We start from the raw sequence: 8,404 nt of genomic DNA on the forward strand, positions 1-8,404 counted from the left end.
GAAAAGTTTAAAAACTTTAATCGTGGGGGATATTGACGGTGAAGAGGAGGAAGTGGACCTAGAAAATAAGATTGAGAGCGACAGTGAGGAATCTGCAGAGGAAAGCAACGAAGGGGAAGAAGGCGAAGAATCTTTCGAGGAAAGCAACGAAGGGGAAGAAGGCGAAGAATCTTTCGAGGAAAGCAACGAACAGCAAGAAGGTGAAGAATCTGCAGAGGAAAGCAATGAAGGGGAAGAAGGTAAAGAGAGTAAAATTGAGGAAAGTCCTGAAGAATTGTACGAAGAAGAAGATGAAGAGAGTAAACTTGAGGAGCATCGGGAAGAATGCCACGAAGAAGAACAGGAAAAAGTATCGATAAGTGGATACTCTAAAAAGATCCAGGAGTACAGGAAGATCTATCGCCAATTTCCCTCTTACTACTGGGTATTGCTCGTCAGGGTTGGGAATCAAGAAAGGCGCAATTCAAAATGTCGCAGGCAATGGCTAAAGCTGATTTTCCCTAGTGATTTTGCCATTGAATCAATCAGCTCAGGATCTGATGAGAGGGTCGCACGTCAGAAGGCGCATAAACATGGAAAACGGAATTTAGCATTTCTAATGGCATTCGGAATCTTCTGCGTGTGTCTGCTCGTTTTCTGCGTGTGTCTGCTCAGGATTTGATGAGAGGGACAATGCTCCACCATCGGCATTGGAAGCTACCGCTGTTGTTGTGAATGATGTGGGGTCACCATCCAGAAACATTGAGCATGGAATTGACACTACAATAATCGGTGAGTAGGAGACGCCCAGTGGAATCAATCAGCAGCTTCCAGATCCATCTTCTGACCATAAAATAATCTTCTGCTGCATGTGCCTGCTCAAATGCTTCCGCAGACGCTAACGAGAAGGTGATGAAATCGCTTCTCCAAAAAAATGCACACCTTTTGATTCCTCTACTCATGTTTTCTTCACATCTCTTGGATCTTACAGTGTTTGTTTGCCTCTGTTTTTCTTGCGTGAAGGTACTGGCTGCAGTAGTCTAAAGCAGAACTCGTCAATTTTGTGCCCTGTTCTTGCGCTGTTTCTATTTTTGCCTTTGTTGTATATTGCTTATTATTGCTTATCGCTACTGATGTTATTTTCGTTAATAATTTTCCGAAGGAAAAAAAAAAGTGTGCGTGAGAATACTGTCCCTGGAAAAATAATGGTGATGGCTACAATCAGAAAACCTTTTAAACGCTTTCTTTTCTTTACTTGTAGAATACTAGGTTGTTAAGTTATTTTATGCTTTATCAGGAGTCGGAATGACAATGGTGGAACTGTGAATGAGCAATTCCTCAGCTCTGTGTTTGGGAGTTTAGAATTGAATGGGCTGGATAATTCCAATTCCAAATCTCTCTCATTTCCATCATTTCTCTTCCTTCATTCAAAGAATGTATTGGGTTTTGACTTTTTATAAATTGGGAGATTGCCAAAAAGAGTATTGGTAGATAGTTCAATTTGTTCATCATACAGTGCTGCCAGCTGTGAAGGAGCGGGCTGGTTGGGCTTGAGCTGTGAGGCCCTAATGATAGAGTGGAAGATGTGAACATGAACTTGTTGATAAGGTCGGCCGCAACCTGAAAAAACCATAGTTATCAAGAAACAAAATGAACATGAGAAACGATATGTGAAACAGAAAAAGGAAGCAAGTGTTAAAAGGTAGTATGAAGTGATAGATGTGATTTTTGCAAACACATGAGAAACGAACACAAAATACATGGGAAGCACTATGAAGTGCGAGCAAAAACAAATATGTAATGAAGTGAAACATGTACAAAACGATATAAACTCAATCTGCAAGTTTGTTATAAAAAAATAGTTGCTAAAAGAAAATTAAAATCTTTGGAAATCAACTGAACAATTATTTTCTCCCAACCCCTTTTTTATTTGTTGTGCAAATCGGTGACAGTTGTAAGTCTGTTCTGTCATTATTCACAACTTAAAGTAGATTTTGGAAACTAATTTAAAAAATTTACATTGATTGGAAAAGGCTACTTGATTCCTTAATGTGTTTGGACCTTTGAGCATTTCTGCTTCCAACTAAGATTGTACTTTGGCGTCATTTTGCCTATTGACCTAACAACTTCTGTCATTGCACTACTGCCACATGATTCCAGAAGTGAGATGTCAATGGCTGTGATCTTCGTCCCTATGGATAATTGGTCATCTATGCATGTGATTCTTTGTGCTTGTATAAATCATCAAGGCCATGGGAGAAGGTTGTTTGTAGGAAGAATAATTGCAGGTACCTCCACTGCAGTTGAGCGATGCTTATTTTGTAAAGGCTTGTATATTAGGAAAGGGCTACAAATTAAGGCTTCTCATTTGACTATGTGCCTGTGGAGGGGTTGACGAAATAGCTACATTTTCACCTCCTTTTCATTGTTTCTCATTTATAAGCCAGAGCTCCTCACTTTGATGAGCTGGCTAAAACATTCTTGAGACTCTTGTGTTTAAAAGAGATGCAGCATGAAGGAATTCTCTGGTCCAGGTGTGTGGCTGAATGCCATGGCATTATTGTGCTGCATTCAGACATCTTATCTAGTTTCTATCAACTATGAGTCTGCTTTCCTGACCTCCTATCATGAATATTGCGATAATAATATTTTTATCTCATACCCAACAAAAACTGTTTGGGTGTTTTTACCAGACTATCTAATTTCTTCTTGTCTAGTGTTGGTTAGAGGTGTTTCTTGCACTTTTATATCCTGCTGACCTAATCTTTATGTGTTTATTTACGATATGTGTTGTTAAATATCTGTGTTCCTACCGTTTAATTGCCTAAGTAATCTAATCATATTGCTGAGCCGGTGTATTCTATATAACCAGCATTATTGAGAATAGGGTATACAGGATTATGATGACATATTTGTAATATTTATGGAACTTTTGCTTATTTTTATAATAGCTAAATGTGATGTTTGTATTGTTGATTGCTTTTAAAACATTCTCTTTCAAAAATTAAGAATTATCTTCACATGGGAACATCATTTGAATTTGGAATTTTTTACATTGAGGATCTGAATCTAATCATCATCCATTGTAATGATGCCATATGCTCGTGAGGGTTTTGTAACATGATTTTTTATTTCAGGGCATTAGCATTCCATTATCTTGTTTTATCTTATTCTTGTCCTTTCAGTATGCAACTTGTGTCCATTTCCATGATGGGGTTGCCTAACAATGATGACTTACTATATCTTTGAAATATATGTTTCCTAAGCTAGTATGGTAATTCCTCGCCTTTAATAAGTTGGAATTTTGCATCCAATATTGGCTTGGATGGAACAATCTTTTTGTCCACTTCATGAATGACTAGCGACAATTAAAATGTGGTTCCTACAGGTTTTGGCAAAGTTTGGCATCCCAAACCCATGTTCATTTGTGGAAATCAGTCTTGAACCATTTTCATAGACTTAATGTTGGGAATCTGTAAGGGCTTTCCTTTGTCCTCTTTTTGCAATTCTAAGTTCTGCTTTTTAGGCTGCTAATGAATCATATATACTGATGGAATTTCTCATGATGCTTTTTCTATAGGGTTGTCTTTTCAGGCATGCTCGGTCCAAATTTTGGTGGGTAATGCCTTCAAACTCTTTTCAATGTTTTGATAATACAAGATTTGCTTTATTGAGTTATTGGTTGTTGTACATGGTTTTCCTTTTAACATCAACTTTTGTCTTTTAATCTTGTCTTTCTGTTACAGTTACAGGACATACCACTTAAGGTCAGAGATGAAGAACTCCAGTAAGGGATATCTAAGATTTAGCTTTCAGGTCTCGACTGATATTGTATACCTCATTGGTATTTGTGTTGCATTCATTCTTGATGCAATTTTATAGAAACGAGAACCAAGCATAAATACAACAACAATTTTCGGGAAAAAATGTTTTTGTAGATCTTGACATCTTGATAAAGGAAATTTTGTAAATAGTGTGCCTGCCTATTTTTTGTTATCATGCATAGGATTTTTTTTTGGTAAATCTGTTTGTTCACTTTTATTTTCTTCTATTTCGTTATTTGGACAACTTTCTTGGGCGTTTTGATGTCTTGCCCCCTGTTTGCACACATTGCAGGACCATGGTCTGTCTTCACTGTAATATATCATCTGTGTAGAACGTGGCGTAAAAACAATTTTAATGTTGGAAAATCGGAGAACAAGAGCAATATGGAATAAAAGAAAAAAAGGAAAATTCCAGCTTCATTTTTTTTTGGGAGCTTTGTGCTTCATTTCAGGAGTGATTGTTATGAGTCATTGATCCATTTGACCTTTTATGGGTACAAGTGTATGAGTGTATGTCCATGCAGTATTTTTGAGGGCCTTATTCTCTATCTTTGCATTACATGCAACATGAGAGTGATTCATGAAGCATGAGAAATATAGGCTAATTCAACTTTTCTAGTTGTTTTGGTTATGTTTGACGGAGGTCACTGACAAGTTGTGGAGGCATGTCATGTCATGTTGTGCAAGGTGTCATGGACTGAAGTTGCAGGCTTGTTCTCCATCTTCTCCATCATCGTGATCATCATAGGTGAGCCAAACAACAACAAAACTTGTTTTGGGCATCTTCCTCTTATGTTTCTTTGGTTGAGGGGTTCAGCTCTGGATCAAGATTCATATCTGGGATCAGTTGAGAGACGGCTGGTCCTCCCAGCTCGAAACCAGAAACAATGAGTACGACATGAGGTTGATCTCTACCAGACAACATTTTATCTAGGGGACTTGGCTTGCGGGTCAAGTACCCAGCGGCGTTGGTTTTCCCTCCATCACTTGTGTTACACTTTGTCAATGAGGCAGCCATTGATCCCCTATTTTTTTTCCTTTTGGCGTGTTGCACACCTTCACCATGAGCTTTCGGTTCCGGCCCAACCTCTTCAATGAGTCTTTGCAGACACTGAAACCATGACTCTGATACTACTGACAAAGGTTCTAAAGAGGTGTGTAAATTGCAGATGAGAGAGAAGAGTCAAATGTTGAGAATAATGACCTCCTTCGGGGGGATTCTTGATGTGATTATCGAGGTCTCTGAGTATATCTTGCAGAGGTAGGGGCAAGAGTAATTTATCCTTCCCTGGGTAGCTGTTACCCAGCCATAAGCAACTTGATTGGTTTCCCAAGCTTACTAGGAATCCAATGAGGAGTAGGCCCACCACTATTCTGGTGGTTCGTATCTCAATATCTCACTACTCAAGTGGGTCATTAGATTCCATGTGAGATCCATTTGATCACACTGGATCTGTACTAGGATCTAACATCTCTCACCCAGGCATATGGGGGCAAACACCCACATTATATCATAACCAGTGCATTATATATTGCACTTATGACATTACGAGATTTTACATATGTTAGTTGGATTTCTCTTTCATGATATATTTTTATCATGTCATAAATTTTACCATAACCTTTAATGTATAATAGTTTATTTCAAGTATTCATCATTTACTGCATACTAAGTCATGCAGTTCATAGATAAAAAATGAATACATCATAGCGTGGGTCACACGTAGTCATGTGGTTCTTGTGGCTCTTCCATGATTATATCATAAGCATGTACACTAGTGAAGTACTATGAAATTTTTTAATTCATAGATTCAAGATTTGCCATCATAGCAAATACTCACTTTAAATTTTCACCATAATTTATATTTTCACTTTTCACGTGCATTATCACATGTTAATCACCTCCTAATCATTTCAGATCAGTATATCCGGATCCAAATAGTCATAAGTGTGACCGAACAACACGATTTAGCATTTCATGCATGAAAACAAAATATTCTTTCATGCATCTATACAAGCATACCATAGGAAGCATTATTTATAATGATTATTTATTATCATATTGAAATAAATATCCTCACATGCATGTGTAAAATTATAATTCAGTTTTCACGTTTTTAATGCATTGTATTTAAGCAATATTTGCATTAAGCCATGACATCATAGGGTTTTACATACACTAGCTGAACTTTTTTTTCATGATATATCACCATCACGAGGATACTCACGGATTAGGTTGATTTTCTATCATGAAGTTAAGCATAAATCTCTATATCCAAATCCAATTTGGATATACTTTATATCCATATCTAATGAGAGTTATCTCATTATCATTTGGATATACCAAATATGATAAGCCAATTACAAGGTTTTAATCAAATTGCAAGTTTGAACATTTAAGTTCAAATCCTATATTGGATCTACAAGAATATATATATATATATATATATATATATATATATATATATATATATATATATATATATATATATATATATATATATATTCAAATTTATTGGATTTATAGAATTTTATATCTAAATCCAACTTAAGATGTTATTTATTAAGTCTAACTCAATTCATATTAAAATAGATCTCTATACAAGCATAAATAAAATCATAAATCACACAGGATTTGACCATAATCTAAATTCACATCCAAAACCATATATTTCAAATGCAAATGGATCCATATTACACATCCAGTATTCTAATTATCTGGATCTAGCAGTGTCAAACTCAAACTCATATAAAAATATGTCATTATTAGGTCCAAATATTTGGACTGATACAATCCAGATTCAACATAAAACTTGGATCAAATCTAGATACATGTAATATATATATATATATATATATATATATATATATATATATATATATAGATCAATTCAGGATCCATATCCCATATTCGAGTATAACATTTTTTCGGATTTAATCATAAATCTTGGATCAAATTTAGATCCATATTTTATATGGTAATAGACTTATCCAGATCAATCACAAATTTGAATCAAATCTAGATCCATATTTCATACGATAATAGATTTATCTAGATCAATCATAAACTTGGATCAAATCTAGATCCATACAAGTTCAACAAAACCCAATAACATTGTCTGGATCCAAAAACTAATTCAACTGAATCTATACTTTATCAATTTGATATATCCAAATCCATATATGTTCAACGAGATCTAATACGCTTTATTGGATCGAACTAGATATATGTCACCTTACTAGATCCAAATATCTGATATAATACTAATCAGATCTAATCTTGACCCAAACATTATATTCAATAGATCTTATAAATAAACTTCATCTAAATAAAAAAGAGATCAATGCAAACCATACTGGATCATGATATAATATGATAAAAAATATAAACATGATGTTAAGCATATAAAAAAAATGCAATAACAAAAGGAATTTCAGGATTCAAAGTGTTTTACCGGATCCAACCAAGTCTTTATGAAACTACATGTACCAACTCGATCCAAACTTGTCTAGATAACACTCTGAGAGGTATTCCGCTAACCAGAAGTACTTTTCTACAAAAACAAAAATGTAAAAAATAGTTCTGGTTAAAATCAACAATTCAGAACATAATATCCATAAATTTTTTAGTTGAACAAAAAACTCTAGGTGGTTTTCTGTAATTTCAAAAAAAACTTTAAGATTGTTTTCAACAAACACAAAATATGATCCTATCTCGAGAATTAACCAGAGGACAAGCCTATTTTTGAAAATTCCAAAAATACAGCCTCTATTACAAAAATAATAGAGGCCTCCAAAAGTAATATGGAAACCTCGAGAGATTTGAAAATCGCCGGCCTCCATCCTTAGGGGATCTTCTCCACCCTTCGGCAGTGTCGTTGCCCTCCGGCTATTGTCAACCAGTTAAGGAACTCCACCATCTCCCGATAGTCACCTGGTCGGAGCCCTGCAGCTCGTCAGTAGCACTTGTTCACAAGAATGACGATGGGTGGGAGAACGACGTTGGTGTAGCTAGGGCAGTCTGTCATCCTCACAAGGTACGTTTCTGGTGACCCTTATTTTTTCTTTTGTGTGTTGGGTCATCCGTAGAGGGCAGAGAGTGGGTTGGTGTTGCCCCCTTGCTGATGGACTTCATTGTCGTGGCTTTGGGTTAATGCGTGCTCATCACGGATCATGGACCACACAATCTATAGATCGATGAAGGATTGGCCCATCAGAAGTGTGGGCCAGGCAGCTAGTCAATGAACCATGCCAGTCAAACCTGACCCACTACCGGGCTGCTTAGTCTGGTCAATGCAGTATCAGGTCAAACATACCTTGACCTGTCTTGGCCTCTCTTTTTTCATATTTGAAAAAAAAATTAATTTTCTGTCAAACGGAATTACAATGAACTCAATCTTTTGCCCACGAAGGTATACATTCAACTTGCAAATGGGGACCCAACCACGCACTTCAAACTCATGATGTCCTTTCAACTTGGTGCTTAAGCCGGCTCAGATTGAGTGTGAAGTGGGAGAATCTTAGGATTGATTGGAAAGTCACGTTAGGATCGAAAAGGCTTACACTAGGTAATTCCTTGAAGTTGGGCCACATACGAAAAT

At 36.2% G+C, this 8,404-nt stretch overlaps 1 long non-coding RNA gene across 2 annotated transcripts; it reads left to right on the forward strand.

The window, feature by feature from the left end:
* The first annotated feature begins 650 nt into the window (after nucleotides 1-650).
* Nucleotides 651-3,950, forward strand: LOC149844558 (uncharacterized). 2 transcript variants are annotated; one of them, XR_016429664.1, is made up of 4 exons: nucleotides 651-888; nucleotides 3,368-3,454; nucleotides 3,560-3,594; nucleotides 3,726-3,950. It is a non-coding gene; the product is annotated as an uncharacterized LOC149844558 (long non-coding RNA). The 2 variants fall into 2 exon arrangements; XR_016429660.1 differs by having other exon boundaries at nucleotides 666-888; nucleotides 3,368-3,443.
* Nucleotides 3,951-8,404: the final 4,454 nt, after the last annotated feature.

The sequence above is a fragment of the Nuphar pumila genome, chromosome 2 (assembly GCF_984573655.1).
Source record: "Nuphar pumila chromosome 2, dmNupPumi1.hap1.1, whole genome shotgun sequence".
Lineage (NCBI taxonomy): Eukaryota > Viridiplantae > Streptophyta > Magnoliopsida > Nymphaeales > Nymphaeaceae > Nuphar > Nuphar pumila.